This window comes from Schistocerca americana, chromosome 3 (genome assembly GCF_021461395.2).
Source record: "Schistocerca americana isolate TAMUIC-IGC-003095 chromosome 3, iqSchAmer2.1, whole genome shotgun sequence".
NCBI lineage: Eukaryota > Metazoa > Arthropoda > Insecta > Orthoptera > Acrididae > Schistocerca > Schistocerca americana.
In genome coordinates, this window is record NC_060121.1 from 977,664,124 (window position 1) to 977,682,408 (window position 18,285).

Sequence of the window (18,285 nt, forward strand, 5' to 3'; positions counted from 1 at the left end):
CCCGTGGGTCTACCCTTCATTCGATCCCTGCGAAACCCTACATTTCACCAGGATAATGCACGACCACATGTCGCAGGTCCTGTACGGGCCTTTCTGGATACAGAAAATGTTCGACTGCTGCCCTGGCCAGCACATTCTCGAGATCTCTCACCAACTGAAAACTTCTGGTCAATGGCGGCCGACCAACTGGCTCGTCACGATACGCCAGTCGCTACTCTTGATGAACTGTGGTTTCGTGTTGAAGCTGCATGGGCAGCTGTACCTGTACACGCCATCCAAGCTCTGTTTGACTCAATGCCCAAGCGTATCAAAGCCGTTATTACGGCCAGAGGTGGTTGTTCTGGATACTGATTTCTCAGGATCTCTGCACCCAAATTGCGTGAAAATGTAATCACATGCGTTGCAGTGTAATATATTTGTCCAATGAATACCCGTTTATCATCTGCATTTCTTCTTGGTGTATCAATTTTAATGGCCAGTAGTGTAATCGGGATGATTTCATATGAACACACTGTAGTATGTGTCTCGGGAGTGGCACGTAGGCAGGTTGTCATGGTGCGGCAAGGCAGATTCCTGCTCATCTCGTTTGAAACCAGACCGAGGTTCGCGTAACCTGTCGCCGGACAGCTTAACAAGAGAGTGGCCGTGTGCAGCTTTCAAGTGGTGTGCGCGCCCCATGTCGTGCTGGCTTGCGTTTGTTACGTGTGGGGACTGACTTATTGTCTGATGTCATGACAGTGTGATTTGAGAGACAGGGTTCTGTCGAAGGGAACTCCCAGACAGATAGGATAGTTCTATTACGCTCCAGTTTACTCCTTTTGGTTGGCCTGTTTAGAAGATGAAATGCCTATGTCCGAGTTTTTGCTGGGTTTGGTAGCAGTTGATTTTGCTTGTAACGTGTATCCAAGGTGTTGGGAACGGTAACCACATTTAACACTATAGATATAAGACAGATATAACACTTGCGCGTTTGCTCCACAGTGTAAAGTGCTTTCAAAATCTTGCAGCGGACTTATCTTAAAGAGTTGCAAGTTCCCCTCGCTTCTAAACTGATACTGTTATTACTCAGCTTAGCCGCGAGTCCGTAGAGGATGGTATATGTGACGTACAGTACAACTGGTCAGCATTTCCACCCGGAATTTGCGAGTGTATAACTCGGACCTTCCTTGATCCGCCTCGGTGGGTCGTGTCGTCCGATTTCCTCCTACCTGTGCGCGGCGCAGCTCTCGTAAATGTCGTCCCGTGCAGATTCTTCATTGTCGCATTGGATGTCTGTCGGGGGAAGCTAATTATCTGAAAATGCTCTCGATCAACTTTGGGGTATCTATTTACTCGAAATTAACATTCAGAATGCCGTACTATCACTTTTATTCCTATTAGATCAATAATGAAACACTCGTGTCACAAACTACTCATAACCGAGAGCGTGGCTACCATCGAACAAGACAGGAAGAGCTCTTAACGCCGATTGCCGACTTTGCCGCGCAGTCCGTATCTCTTACTAGTTTCATCACAGTCCGTGGATTTCCGATCAAGTTCGTACATACTAAGATATGCATTTGTTAATGAACGGGTGTGAATTTTAACGAGGCAAAATTACGATAAACAGTTTTAAACATCCAGAGGCTCCTCCTAGTATCCATGTTGTCATAAATGACTTCTATTATTAAATATAAATAAACAGAATCGGTGACTTTGGCGCCAAGATGGCGGTACTTCCCGTGACGTATATTTCCCAGGCTGACGCTTGTTGCTACGGTCCAGCGCCGAGCTCCACCGCACTACACGCGACATGTGGTCGCTTCGTCACCTAGCCAGCCAGCCAGCCAGCCAGCGTGGGAAATGCTCTCAGACTCGTGGCCGGCTACGGACTACAGCACTTCCTAACTATCGTGAATACATCAATAAGAGACAATAATTTATTGAAACTGGTAAAAATTTCTTCCTCACGCAAGAGGCACCTTACAGAGTGACTACAAGATTTCAGCCGAAATATCGGAACAGGATTTAATAGTATCCCTGATACACTCCCGAAAAATGATGGAATATTCGATCCACTCGAAAAGCTTCGAAGGAACACATCCGTTACTCCTGACTGACTATTGCTGATATTGTTCTTACAACCTCTTTCCAAGAGACTATTCAATCGGTTCAATTAATTTTCAAAATCCTTCCTCGTCTCTGGGTATCGGCACACAACAGTTTTTATATACGTCACTATAAACGGCAGCAGGCAGACCACGGAGGTAGCAAACCAACCGCTGCGCCACGTGCTCACACTCTGGAGCACCGTGCTGGGCCGAGAGGGGGCTCTCCCCCTTCAGCTGGGACGCGCAGCTGAGGACCGCAATGAGCACGGAAGTCACGTGCACGAGCAGCCGAGAGTGGCGCCTCGCCTCGCACATGCAAACAGAACCGCAGCGTGCGTGAGCACTCAAGAGTCACGACCGCCCCTGTAGACTCCCCCCTCCCTCCCCCCTCAAAAGCAAGCCTACAGCGTAGGGGCGCCAGGCGAGAAGGCAGAAGGCAGGGTGCGACATCTAGAGACACGCAAATTTACGCTTCAGAACGTGACGTATGGGTTCTGTGTCGCAGGCCGTGAACTCGGGCAAAGTATTCTGTGTGTAACGCCGGAAATGCATATCCTCCTATTTCCATCTATAGTACGATAAATTTTTTTCCTGATTTTGTTACCTAAAGACATGACATTTCTGTCTCTTTGTATATTTTAATTGTTTTACTATATATATTCAAAATTTGAAACTCAAAAACTGACTACAAAATATGGACAAATTGAGAGAGTTCCATTCTTTAAATACTTAGGCGAGGTCCTAGAACCCACAGGGGGAGAGAAAACTGCACAAAAAGTTTGACTGCAAAACCTGAAAAGTGCATACTGGAAAACCCACAACATCTACAATAAAAAGTCTCTCTCCATTCACTCAAAAATACGACACTACAATACAGTAATCAAGCCCGAAGCACTATATGCCAGCGAAACACTCACACTCCATAGAAAAGGCGACCTGGAAGGCATCCTGAAAGAGGAACGCAAAATTATCAGATAGATTCTTGGCCCAAAAAGAACGGAAGATCGATACAGGTTACAGTCTCGGAAAACTGCAGAAAAATTATCTAACCTCGCCGCAGACATCCGGAAAAGAAGACTAAAATTTTACGGTCATATCCACAGACTCCCAACACCCAGACTCTCCCACAAAATTTTAATATACATTGAAAAATTGAAAACCATACCCTGGATACAAGAAACCAAAACAGATCTAGCAAATGCACAAATAAATTCTTCAGAAGTTATAAACAGAAATGTATACAGGCAAAAAATCAATAGTTGGAAAGTACAACCCGAGAATGAAGTTTGCAAGAGACAGGGGACAAAATGGACAGAGGAAAGAAAGAGAATTCATGGGGAAAGAATGAGAGAAGTTTGGAGAATTAAAAAATTGAATCGGAAAAGCTTTGCGTGATCCGTATGGGTCCAATCGCACATAATTATATATATATATATATATATATATATATATATATAGTAAAACAATTAAAATATACAAAGACACAGAAATGTCAAGTCTTTAGGTAACAAAATCAGGACATCTGTCTACAAAACTTTCAAGGCCAGGCACGTTAGGAACTCCAGTACCACCTCGTACAATAGCTACTGTAAGCCAACCATTACCATGTGTAAAAGAATCGTTAATGTCAATGCTAAAATTAAGTCTGCATCCACAGAACACACATGGTGCATCGACAAGTGCAGTGGCGGCAGTATTCTTCTTCTTGTCTGCAGCTGATGTTGTGAATTCGATGTTCTCAATTGTTTTGTAAATTGTCTGCTTAGAACGACGACGTAGTCTTCTGTAAGGCATCGTGGCGGCGTTCAATGCAGTTGCGTGTGCGGCAGCAGCAGCGCGAATGAGCCGCTGCGCGGCGATCGCTCGCTTATGTATCATGCGGTGGCTTGGACTTGGAATATTTTCACACTGCCAGCAGCGCGTTATCCCGGACGGGAGCACTAGCCGTACTGGAGTGCTCCCGTCCGCTGCTGGCGCGCCGCCACGTTGCGTAAGCCAAGGTCAGCGTTGCCAGGCGGGGTCGTCGTTCTAAGCAGACAATTTACAAAACAATTGAGAACATCGAATTCACAATATCAGCTGCAGACAAGAAGAAGAATACTGTGAAGAATACTGCCGCCACTGCACTTGTCGATGCACCATGTGTGTTCTGTGGATGCAGACTTAATTTTAGCATTGACATTAACGATTCTTTTACACATGGTAATGGTTGGCTTACAGTAGCTATTGTACGAGGTGGTACTGGAGTTCCTAACTTGCCTGGCCTTGAAGGTTTTGTAGACAGAGACATAATTGCTTACCGTACCGATCATATAGCAGAACTTGCAAATAAAGACTTTGGTAAATCTGTGTATATGTCACCTTCTGCATGTCGGTGTATAATTGGTTTGTTTTGTAAATACTATTTGTATTTTTACACTGGGTCTTACCTAGGGAAAACTATGCTATCGAACGACTACATCGATAGGTCTATGGAGAACCAAAGTGTTTAGGATCTTTGGTAGTGAACTCTACCGCGTGTAGCGCGGGCGGGGGCAGTCTGGCTGGGGTGGTGCAGTGGAGCAGGTGTGTTGTGTGACGCTCCCGTGAGTTGCTGCGCTTTCGGGATTGGGCAGCATGTAATTGCGCTCGACTTGCTATGATAGTTTCTGACACGGTGTCGCGGACCGGAAGCATTAGCTGGCGCACACCGACACCCGTTTCGCCAATATCCAGCTTCTGCAACAGCGACGGCCGACAATGAGTGACTGTCGCCACCTCCTCGATCGACGGCTTCAAACCTTCAATCAATCAACAAGGAAGACTGGAAGCACGTAAAGTTTCAGAACTGTATGGCAGACCTCAGCTTTTCAAACTGTTGCATCACTAAATTACAGCAACTTAGCATGAACCTTTGTTGCTCATTGTCCCAATCGCATTACCTAGCAGGATCCCTTCCTTTTCTGGAATGAACCAGAGTGTCGTTGAAATTCATACGCCAGCATTAAAGTAATATCATTCCATTTCACTGCTTTCACTTCAAAGTTCAGTTAAGGTATTCATAGCTGGCTACAATATTTAGATTACACAAGCACAAATTAAGAGTGCGAGTTTTGTTACCGTATTTTAGCTTACCTGTGACTGCAGTTCAGCTTGGTAGGTACTAAATTTTACTATTGTTAATTGTTCAGAATCTTTCAATTCAGGTTCAAAGTTAAATTTCTTATTTCTAAATTGCGTAGATTCAAGTAGCTTTTGAAATGATTGTTGAGGTAGTCCAAGACTAACCTTATTATACTGAATTTCGTAGTGCTTCAGAAACAAAGCTCACTATTAATTTCAGTCACTAAATTAACTTTCAATTTTCTGGTTTTATTAATTCTTCTGCTAAATTAAGTCAGAGTGTAACGAAATTTATTACTTCTGACAAACATTCAGTTTTCACACAACACGTGTCAACTTTCAGTTGCCACGCTTTTAGTGCTAATTATATGTGCATTAATCTTTCACTTTGAGTTATTATAGTAGTTGGTCCATAGGGCTGGCGACCGTAATTTTCCCCAAACCTCAAATATCTAATTAACGCCAGTTAACTGTTAACGTAACGACCGTACATTTACTTTCTTTATTAACTGTACCCCTTTTGAAAATTAATTTCCACCAGTTTCATCTGCATTTTTCCTTTCATTTAGATGTAACCCTTTCCTTCCTCTTTACCGACAGATTGCCTTCGGTGACGATTGCTTTTCCCAAATTTCCATTAGGTACACGCGGTTTAATTTTTCACTGTTAATAAGGTCGATAAGTGAGGGGGAGGTTACATGTGTATACATACAGCTCCTCAAATTCTTAGAACAGTACGGTATTTCCAAAGGCTACAGCAACAATAGCTGAGTTGTTTAGTTGGCCTCTCGAATCTCTGCTGCTCGCAATATCATATTACTGATTCTGACGTTACGTCTCTGTGCAACTAAATTACGCAATTCACGTTCTGCAATACGCGTTTCGCCTCAGTTTACTGAAAAATGTTTAATGGTTCATTTCCGATCGTATGCAGAACTTTTTAACTTACATCATCAGCCGTAGAAACTATAAACAGCTGACCTGACACTTTCTAGCTTAATATATGTTACATTACTTGAACAGCGTATATTGGTCTTGCACTACAATGTGTTCGTGATTTTCCGTTGTTGAAGCTTCTGTCTACATCTACATCTACATGACTACTCTGCAATTCACATTTAAGTGCTTGGCAGAGGGTTCATCGAACCACAATCATACTATCTCTCTACCATTCCACTCCCGAACAGCGCGCGAGAAAAACGAACTCCTAAATCTTTCTGTTCGAGCTCTGATTTCTCTTATTTTATTTTGGTGATCATTCCTACTATGTAGGTTGCGCTCAACAAAATATTTCTTTTGGAACTCGTTTGGATCACTTCACACTTTTCGTTATTTAGCGTCAACTGCCACCTGCCACACCATACAGCAATCTTTTCTAAACCGCTTTGCAACTGATACTGGTCTTCGGATGACCTTTCTAGACGGTAAATTACAGCATCATCTGCGAACAATCAAAGAGAACTGCTCAGATTGTCACCCCGGTCATTTATATAGATCAGGAACAGCAGAGGTCCCAGGACGCTTCCCTGGGGAACACCTGATATCACTTCAGTTTTACTCGATGATTTGCCGTCTATTACTACGAACTGCGACCTTCCTGACAGGAAATGACGAATCCAGTCGCACAACTGAGACGATGCCCCATAGGCCCGCAGCTTGATTAGAAGTCGCTTGTGAGGAACTGTGTCAAAAGCTTTCCGGAAATCTAGAAATACGGAATCAACTTGAGATCCCCTGTCGATAGCGGCCATTACTTCGTGCGAATAAAGAGCTAGCTGCGTTGCACAAGAACGATGTTTCCTGAAACCATGCTGATTACGTATCCATAGATCGTTCCATTCGAGGTGATTCATAATGTTGGAATACAGTATATGCTCCAAAACCCTACTGCAAACCGACGTCAATGATATAAGTCTGTAGTTCTATGGATTACTCCTACTACCCTTCTTAAACACTGGTGCGACCTGCGCCATTTTCCAATCTGTATGTACAGATCTATCGGTCAGCGAGCGGTTGTATGTGATTGCTAAGTAGGGAGCTATTGTATCAGCGTAATCTGAAAGGAACCTAATCGGTATACAATCTGGACCTGAAGACTTGCTCGTATCAAGCGATTGAGTTGCTTCGCAACCCCTAAGGTATCTACTTCTAAGAAACTCATGCTTGCAGCTGTTCGAGTTTCAAATTCTGGAATATTCCATTCGTCTTCCCTGGCGAAGGAATTTCGGAAAACTGCGTTCAATAACTCTGCTTTAGCGGCACAGTCTTCGGTAACAGTACCATCGGCACTGCGCAGCGAAGGTATTGACTGCGTCTTGCCGCTTGTGTTCTTTACATACGACCAGAATGTCTTCGGATTTTCTACCAAATTTTGGAGACAATGTTTCGTTGTGGAACCTATTAAAGGCATCTCGCATTGAAGTCCGTGCCAAATTTCGCGCGTCTGTAAATTTTAGCCAATCTTCGGTATTTCGCGTTCTTCTGAACTTCGCACGCTTTTTCCGTTGCCTCTGCAACAGCGTTCGAACCTGTTTTGTGTACCATGGGGGATCAGTTCCATCTCTTACCAATTTATGAGGTATGAATCTCTCAATTGCTGTTGCTACTATATCTTTGAATTTGAGCCACATCTCGTCTGCATTTGCATAGTCAGTTCGGAAGGAATGGAAATTGTCTCTTAGGAAGGCTTCTAGTGACACTTATCCGCTTTTTTTTAAATAAAATTATTTCGCGTTTGTTTCTGGTGGATTTGGAAGAAACGGTATTGAGCTGAGCTGTTCCGCCTCTAACACTAAATAACTACTCAAAATCTTAGATATCACACATTACAGTCTATAACAAGAACATCAATACAGTCTATAAACGACAACACTGCAGACAATGTAATACAGTTACATGGTGAAGCGCTTATGCGGTTCGTGAGCTGCGGTAAGTGTTTTATATTGCTGAATGCAGTTTATTTACCATTCGGCAAAGCAACTGAGGACTACTCTACGGTGGCAACACCGTCCCGTTCAGGCCACAGCAACAGGGAAGCGAAGCAGTGCAGTACTTGCGTGCTGTCCGACAAAGCGAAGCGCTGTCACACACTTTACGTGTACCCGCAGCACCGTAATTAAGAACCGACGAGCACACTCTGTTAAATATTCGCACTTTACAAGTGTGATAATATTTATTCCTAGTGAATCATTTACAATATGAATCTGCATATCCTCTGAATAAATCACTAGCCGCTTTGGCTATGATGCTCCATTTTTTCGTACAAACTGGATTATTACGTCTGTCCTTTTTGAAATTGTCCTCATCTCGTTCGCACATGTAATGACTTGTTAATTCTGTGACCTTTTAAAATCAAACGTCAGAGTTTCGTTGCTATCCTCGAAGAGCAGTTCTGTGCGACGAAAACTGGAGTTTTCACAGACTGTATACCCTTCTGTTGTTCCTAATGTCGCCGAGATTGATTCTTAACAATACATTTGTCCACTGTGCGAATGAGATATTTATTGCGTGCACGTTGCTTCTTCGTCTTTGGGGTAGTTACTTTAATCCCACTCCTCTTATCGTCTACCAACTGCCTATCACAGTCTTCCTTGACATCAACATTTGCTTGCATATTCCCTCCCCTCTTCCTATGCCACTGTCACTCCTTTCTCCTGCACGTCATCAAATTTAAGGACGTTAACAACAAGCCATAATTTTACATGCACTGCGAGCTAAAAACTAGCACCAGTTTGAAGTGGAAAGTGGCTGTACTTACTTACTCACGAGACGAGGTTAGTTCACGATGCAGCTGAGTCTACGACACGTTTTGTCGAATAATAAGCTGAACGTGCTGCATCTCAGTGAAAATACGCTACTACTTCAGGCCACTAAAGACGCATTGATAAATTGATAAGAATCGCTACGCAGATACATAATTGCAGGTAGGCAATAAATATTCTCTCTGCAGCGGAGTGTGCGGTGATATGAAACGACCTGGTAGATTGAAACTGCGTGCCGGACCGAGCCTCTTGAGACTGCGGACGTTCGCCTTTCTCGGACAAGTGCCCTGCCAGCTGAGCTACCCAAGCAAGAGTTCGCGAAACGCATTAGTGCCGAGTCCTGGACTCGGTCCTGCACACAGTTTTAATCTGCCACCAAGTTTCATAATGGCATTTAATCAGTTAACAGAGACACACGCACAGAATCTTACGTGTAACAGCTAAACTAGTTAAAGAAATCGCTAAGAGACTATTACATCGTGGCGCCATCCAAACGCTGCCAAACATCGCCAGGTCGATCTCTTCTATTTTGATTTGTGCGACGTCGCTAAATTAACTTGCTTAGTGATGGGTAGACCTGCGCCGTCTTTGCTTTCCCTGGTAGAACGGTGTCGGCCTGTTACTGCTAAATCGTTTGTACTCTCTAAAGGAAAAGAGCTCTTGCTTTCCTGTAACTGTGTGTTAACGCTTCTCTAGCGGAATTCGTGTTTGTTTATGGACCGTTTTTGTTGACTTCAGTACTACGTGTACATCGTGGTTCCTCAAAACCCTTTAACAAGTCAGTTGTTTGTGATTACGTACTGTGTCTCGCATTTCCTTTTGTCCAGTCAACCAATGATTTTGATTACTCTTCTCTTCAACGATTTTGTGCAAGTATATTCGCGTACACGGGTTTCCTGTAAACTTCTGACGACCTTCAATTTTCCGTTCTGAAGTGCGTGATAAATTCAAATACCATTCGGGACGTTTAGCTGCTTTTCTCGACGAGATCACGTGAAGGCTGGAGTGTTACTTACAACAGGAGTGGCGAGTAGCAACACTCGCGGTGATCCAAGAAAGGTTGGTTTATACTTATACCAATTGCGGACCACGGTATTTTACACCAGGTAATTAATTTCGGCCTCTGATCACTATCCTGAAGACCTGAATACAGACTTTTTTTCGATGACTTTGAGCCAAAATATGTAAACATGGTGCAGTCTGGTAGTAATGTAAAAATTAAGTACCACATACAAACTATTCAGACCAAGCAATTTCACACAAAACGACGACGCCTTTGGGTTTATTAATTTCTGACTCTACCATATTTTGGCTCCATGTGATTCACAAGTTGTTTGTTCTCAGGTATTGATGGTTATTGTAGACCGAAATTAATTAAAAACTAAACTAAAACTAAAGGCCTACCGCACAGGCCATGAAGGGCCGAAGGTACCGACCGACCGCCATCTCAACCTCAGCCTATAGGTCTCACTGGATGCGGATATGGAGGGGCATGTGGTCAGCACACCGCTCTCCCGGCCCTTTGTCAGTTTGCGAGGCCGGAGCCGCTACTTCTCAGTCAAGTAGCTCCTCAGTTTGCCTCACAAGGGCAGAGTGCACCCCTGTTGCCAACAGCGCCCGGCAGACCGGATTATCACCCATCCAAGTGCTAGCCCAGCCCGACAGCGCTTAACTTCGGTGATCTGACGGGAACCGGTGTTACCACTGCGGCAAGGCCGTTGGCAGACCCTGATTAATTACCTGGTGTAAAATATTGTGGTCGCTAATTGATACAAACAGAAAAAAATAGCCTTGCAAAATGTTAGCCCAATTTATTTCCTACACTCTTGTCCAATTCTGTACGTAGCGACCAGGATGTCGTTGGAATCTTACTAAAACAGGAAATCTACAAATTGGTAATAGCATTTTTTGTCAGAATATAACGTCTCTTGACCACGAAGCTACATAAACAGACCTCTCTTTGTCTCGAGCTGATACGATGTACAGTGATGATCAGTTCAACTAGACACCTACCTAGTAGCACGTAGCATGCGGTTTTGTCCTGACTGCGTCGGCCAGTCGTTGCATCGAATTCAGGAGACACCGAGGCAGCTGGGGAGCCACCATGATCCGCGACCGCCCTCCGCAAATCACAGACCTCGGTCTGGGAAGCACAAATGCGGTTCGACGGCGTCAGGAATGCGTTCAACAGGATGTAGGTAAGGCACATGTCACGCTGCGCTGTGCGTGTTCAGTACGAACTAGGCATCAGTGCAGGTTGTTTACGAGTAGTGCACACGTCACGTCGTACTTGCATTCAGAGGGCGAGGTCGACGTGCAATGAAAGACCTAACACAGCTCCAAAGAGGAATAGAGCAGTAACAAAGACAGCCAACTTACTGAGTGTTTTAAGAACAACTGTTCCGTCACTCATGACAGCCTACACAAAACATGGAAAGACATCACCGTGTAAATGTGATAGTGGGCGCAAATCAAAACAAAGTGAAAGGTCTTCGCACGCTAACACGAACTGTAGCAAAAAAAAACGTGACTACGGCAGCTAAAGTGACTGCGGAGCTCGACAGCCATCTTCGACACCCCGTATCTAATGACATTGTCCGCCGAGAATTCCATAAAGCGAATATTCAATGACGAGCTGCTATACCGAAATCATTAGTGACGACAAGCAACGCAAAGAAGCGTAAAACATGGTGTCAGGAGCATAAATTCTGGACGGCTGATCAGTGCAAAAACACGTCACATGGTCCGGCGAGTCAACGTTTTCGTTATTTCCATCATCGGGCCGGGTTTACGTCTGGAGAGCGCCAAAAGAAGCCTACAGTCCTAATTGCTTGATTCCGACGGTTAGGCATGGAGGTGGAAGTGTGATGATGTGGGCAGCCACATCATGGTAATCCGCTGGTTCCATCCTTACTCTCAAATGCCGTGTTACCGCCATAGATTATGTCAGCATTTTAGGTGATCAGGTGCACGCATGATTCAAATGTTGTTCCCAACAATGATGCCATATTTCTGGACGATAATGCACCCATTCACAAAAAAAAAAAAAAAAAAAAAAAAAAATGGTTCAAATGGCTCTGAGCACTATGGGACGTAGCAGCTGTGGTCATCAGTCCCCTAGAACTTAGAACTACTTAAACCTAACTAACCTAAGGACATCACACACATCCATGCCCGAGGCAGGATTCGAACCTGCGACCGTAGCAGTCGCACGGTTCCGGACTGCGCGCCTAGAACCGCGAAACCACCGCGGCCGGCCACCCATTCACACAGCCAGAACAGTACAATCGTGGTGTGGGGAACATGCAACTGAACTGCAGCGTCTTCCCTGGCCAGCGGACTTGGAACATTGTCTAATCCTTGTGGGCAGTATTGGAGCGCAGACTCCGGAGCAGATTTCCGCCTCCCTCGCCACTACAGGAGTTAGAAGAGGTTCTGATCGAAGAGTGGCGTAACATTCCACTGGGGACCATAGAATCATTATACGCCAGTATTCCAAGAAGAATCGCAGCTGTGTTACGGGCAAATGGGGGTCCAACCCCTTATTGATAACCACTCCCAAGTGAGTACAGGTGTTCACATTATTTTGCCTATCCCCTGTACGTGCTTCTAATCAACAGGTAGAGGTGTTCTGCTAAACGTTCCCTTGCCCAGCCGACGTTATTCCAAGCGGCAGGCTGGTGTCGTCTTGTTATGTCCTCTGGAGCGGCTCAGACTGTTTGCTTAAAAAGTGCAGAAGCTGCTGCCAGACAGACAGACCACGACCATGCACGACTCAGACTGATAAATCATGTGTCCTCTGTCGGACCATAGTTTATATTTTGGGAACACGTGGCAAGGATGACGTCCGAGAACGGGGTTCACGTTACCCGACGGTTTGGTTCTTCGTCATCGTCATCACCACCACCACGCATACGAGTAGATCAGATAAACCTTTACACCTAAGGCTGCACATACCGTTTCCTCAGGGCGCTGGTCCACGAGAGTGTCTGTTAAAAGCGTGGTGCGTCTATTAGAATTATCAGAGCTATGGTTGGAATGAGGTGAACTCTTTCGTGCAAGGGAGACACCAGGTACCACATTTACACCACTTACGTGCGTGACCTTCAAAATGGAATATTGATTCCAGAATGAAATTTTCACTCTGGAGCGGTGTGTGCGCTTATAAGAAACTTCGTAACAGATTAAAACTGTGTGCCGGACCGAGACTCGAACTCGGGACCTTTGCCTTTCGCGGGCAAGTGCTCTACCAATTGAACTGCCCAAGTAGGACTCAAGACCCGTCCTCACAGCTTCACTTCCGCCAGTACCTCGTCTCCTACCTTCCAAACTTCACAGAAGCTGAAGCTTCTTGGCACATTAAAACTGTGTGCCGGACCGAGACTCGAACTCGGGACCTTTGCCTTTCGCGGGCAAGTGCTCTACCAACTGAACTGCCCAAGTAGGACTCAAGACCCGTCCTCACAGCTTCACTTCCGCCAGTACCTCGTCTCCTACCTTCCAAACTTCACAGAAGCTGAAGCTTCTTGGCACATTAAAACTGTGTGCCGGACCGAGACTCGAACTCGGGACCTTTGCCTTTCGCGGGCAAGTGCTCTACCAACTGAACTGCCCAAGTAGGACTCAAGACCCGTCCTCACAGCTTCACTTCCGCCAGTACCTCGTCTCCTACCTTCCAAACTTCACAGAAGCTGAAGCTTCTTGGCACATTAAAACTGTGTGCCGGACCGAGACTCGAACTCGGGACCTTTGCCTTTCGCGGGCAAGTGCTCTACCAACTGAACTGCCCAAGTAGGACTCAAGACCCGTCCTCACAGCTTCACTTCCGCCAGTACCTCGTCTCCTACCTTCCAAACTTCACAGAAGCTGAAGCTTCTTGGCACATTAAAACTGTGTGCCGGACCGAGACTCGAACTCGGGATCTTTGCCTTTCGCGGGCAAGTGCTCTACCAACTGAACTGCCCAAGTAGGACTCAAGACCCGTCCTCACAGCTTCACTTCCGCCAGTACCTCGTCTCCTACCTTCCAAACTTCACAGAAGCTGAAGCTTCTTGGCACATTAAAACTGTGTGCCGGACCGAGACTCGAACTCGGGACCTTTGCCTTTCGCGGGCAAGTGCTCTACCAACTGAACTGCCCAAGTAGGACTCAAGACCCGTCCTCACAGCTTCACTTCCGCCAGTACCTCGTCTCCTACCTTCCTAACTTCACAGAAGCTGAAGCTTCTTGGCACATTAAAACTGTGTGCCGGACCGAGACTCGAACTCGGGACCTTTGCCTTTCGCGGGCAAGTGCTCTACCAACTGAGCTACCCTAGCACGACTCACGACCCGTCCTGAGATCATAACTCCACCTCGTGGCAAGAAAACGAATTCTTTTAGATTATTTACGAAGGGGGGGGGGGGGGGGAGTAATAAGGAATATAACTAATAAATTAATTTATTCTGTAGTGTTGTTTTGACGATCTTCTGGTTAATCAGCGATTTTCTTAAGGTAAAGATTAAACAATTCATAAATGGGGCACTGTCTTTTGGGAAACAGTTCATACGAATGTACATAAACTCTCCATGGGAGAAGATATTCAATTGCTTGTGCAGCTTGCAATCCCTTAAGTTATTCCTGATTACGAGCGAGGAACTGCGATGTTATACGTACGTCTGGGTAGGGTTAGCCATTAATACGGGCGCATCTGGGTGGTAGAAGTGGCCATAAAAGCTAGACAGAGTCAAGCTTGAAAGAAGAGCGGTTTTAAGGGTAGAGGGGAGAAAAAGTGCCAAGGGGAAAAAAAAACAAACCTATGCGACAGTGTCAGGTTTGGGTAGTAAGGGCAGTAGCGGTTTCTTGCTATCTGCGACAGATCGTGCAAGGTAGGGTTATGTCAGCGGTTGGGTATCATGCATGATGGTCGCTAAACCTCTCACAAGAAAGTAAGTGGATTAAAAGCATCTGATGATTTTCGTCTACATCAAGTTTGTGAGTCTCTGATAGAGCACCCGGCGCAGCGAACGACGAAGCTACAGCGGTCGAAGCGCATCCCTATGGTGCAGTCTACAACATCTCCCACACGTCAATCACACTTCCTGAGGGAGGGGGAAGCAGGTTATAAAGCTGTCAGGCCTCTTGTTCGTGTCTCACTGTTTTCACTGACACTGTCCACTTGACGCATGTTAAGCTTTTGCTGGCACCCACTCTGCATAAGGAAGTTTTATTTTTCTTGACCCGGTGTGTTTAGCATTTTCCCCATTGTTCCGCGTGCTGTCACTACACTAGATACATTTGCTCTACACACAAGCGGTACATTTGCGGTTGCTGCGCTGTTATACAATTAAGGACGAAAGCCTAACAGTCTCGACGCCTCGACGGAATTCCACCCACGCCAGGGCGGGGCGCCGTACCGCCGCGGTGTCGACGCTGGTAGCGAACAATCATTCCTCTACAGTCAAATCCAGAAATCCAAGGCACTGAGGTCATCCGTTATGCTTCTCCTACGTAGGACCTATCTGACTAAAACACTTCTGTGTTCAGTATGCTTTCTTTTTAACCTAGATCCTCTATCATGACGTCCACTGCTTAGCTTGGCCATTTCTATAGTGCCACAGATACATCAATTATGCGGAAACAATGTTGAGAAACTTTTGCAGTGCACTTTCGATGTGACTGTAGATCAACACGTCGGATAAGAACGCGCCCACGGATGTCACATTTACAGGGAAACGAAAGAGTATTACAACAAAGTTAGAAAATTATATCCGGAACCGAGATGTGTACACAGTACCATATTGTACATTCCATGTACCTTCCTGGCTTTTCGGGGCCGTTTACCCTTCGACGTTCAATGCGCAGCCACAAACGACTTCTTAAAAAAGCTTTTTGGGCACAAGCACTATACCTTATCATTTTTAATGGATATAATACACGACAAATATTCCGAACAGGTCTTCGAAACGCATTATTTTCCAAATGAAAAATCAGAATACACCACTGGTGCAATTATATTCTAGTACATAGAACTCAACGTGTTGCTCTGCACGAGACGACTGGTGTAATTACAGGAGTACCCCAAGAGAGTGCTATACCAGGTGTACCGGTAGGAAATGAGCGTTAAGATACAAATGTGTCGATAGGGAACATTTGTTGTAAACGAGCCTTAATTTTTTTTGTTTGGTTGGTATGACATCAGTCAAAGATATTTAGTGTACATCAAGTCATGGAACAAACATCATCATATGTTTTCATCGTGTTAATAATGTCGAATTCTGTAGCAGAAAGTGATGATTTGCGGAAAGCATTAATTTTTTGTTTTCATTTGAAAAAAAGTGCTGCAGAGTCGCATCGAATGCTTGTCGAGGCATATGGTGATCTTGCTCTATCAGAAGCAACATGCAAAAGATGGTTTCAACGGTTCAGAAATAATGATTTTGATGTAAGAAATGAAGAACGTGGAAGACCACCAAAAAAGTTCGAAGACGCCGAATTGGAAGCAATATTGGATGAAGATGATACTTTGAGTCAGAAGCAAATGGCAGCAATGCTAAATGTTGCACAACAAACAATTTCTGACCGTTTGAAAGGTAAGGGAAAGATCCAAAAGCGTGGAAAATGGGTGCCACATGAATTGAATGAAAGACAGATGGAAAACCGATAAACCGGTTGTCAAATTTTGCTTTAAAGACATGAAAGAAAATCAATTTTGCATCTAATTGTTACTGGCGATGAAAAATAGATTTTAAGAATCCTAAACGGGAAAACTCATGGGTTAATCTGCGACAACCATCAACATCGACTGCAAAACCAGATCGATTCGGCAAGAAGACAATGCTCTGTGTTCAGTGGGATCAGAAACGTGTAGTGTATCATGAGCTCCTAAAACACGGTGAAACTGTGAATACAAATCGCTACAAACAACAAATGATCAATTTTAACTATGCATTGATCGAAAAAAGACCTGAATGGGCCAGAAGACATGGCAAAGTAATTTTTTTACACGACAATGCACCTGCACACAAAGCAAAACTGGTTCAGGATACAATCAAAACACTTGGCTGGGAGCTGCTACCCCACCCGCCGTATTTACCAGACTTGGCCCCTTCCGACTACCATTTGTTTTCATCAATGGGACACGCATTGGCTGAGCAACACTTTGATTCCTTCGAGGAAGTCGAAAATTGGGTGTCTGATTGTTTTGCTTCAAAAGACGAACATTTCTATTCGCGTGGTGTCCACAAGTTGCCAGAAAGGTGATCAAAATGCATAGAGAGCATTTGAATGAAATTTTTTACTTTTCAATTCAAAATTAGTGTTTCATTAAAAAAAAAGTCGATAGATCCATGACGCTATTCACAGACGATGTTGTTGTCTTTAGGAAGACTGACAAAATCCAGAAGATCTGCAGTGCATGTAAGATTAGTGCAGGGACTGGTAGGTAACCCTGAACGTAAACAAATGTGACATACTGCGTATAAATAGGCGACGAGATCCATTATTGTTCGATTACAAATTTGGTGATAAACAGCAACTGCCACAAAACACTAGGAGTAACAATCCAGAATGACCTGAACTGAAATGACGACATAAACCAAGTTGGGGGGGAAAGCAAATGGCAGGCTGAGATTCATGGGAAAAAGTCAGAAGCAGTTTTAATTCGTCTACGAAACAAGTGGCTCACAAAACACTTGTAAATCGATTCTTAGGTATTGCTCTTCAGTCTGGGACTCTCACCGGCTTGAATTAACAGAAGCAGAGGAGATCCTAGAAAGAACGGACCGTTTCGTCGCAGGATCGTTTAGTCGGCGCGAGAGCGTCACAGAGAACTCCGGTACCGAACGCTGCAACAGACGCCTTGTGCATCACGGCGAGGTTTGTTACTGAAATTCCGACACAGTACGTTCTGGAAAGTGTCTGACAACATATTACTTACTCCCTTTTATGTCTCGCGTAATGACAACAACGAGAATATCCGATAAATTACAACTAATACCGAGCTAGACCGACAGCCATTCTTCCCACGTGCCTTTTGCCAATAAAATAGGGAGATAGGTGATAGAGTACCAGAAAGTACCCTCCACCACACACCACTGACACACAGCTGTAGATGTAGATGTTTCATATATCTGCAAACGACCCGTCTGTAAATCAAGAAATTCACCATTCTGTTATTCATAGCAATCTCGTGTAACTGCCGAGTAAATTGTATGACGCACGCAGACCGAGTGGTCTGTCTACCGAATATTGAAAGCTTTATCTGTTGAATATTGAAACCTTTGCGAAAGTCAATCGAAAGATCCAGATACTGGCAAACTGTCATTCATCGTTAAGTTATGAGCAAGTAATAA

At 44.7% G+C, this 18,285-nt stretch overlaps 1 protein-coding gene and 1 pseudogene across 1 annotated transcript in view; both read right to left on the reverse strand.

Moving 5' to 3' along the window:
- The window catches only part of LOC124605342 (protein FAM135A), a 600,028-nt gene that overhangs the window by 459,800 nt on the left and 121,943 nt on the right, over nucleotides 1–18,285 (reverse strand). The gene's annotated exons all lie outside the window — the stretch shown is intronic.
- Nucleotides 10,559–10,676, reverse strand: LOC124608762 (annotated as a pseudogene).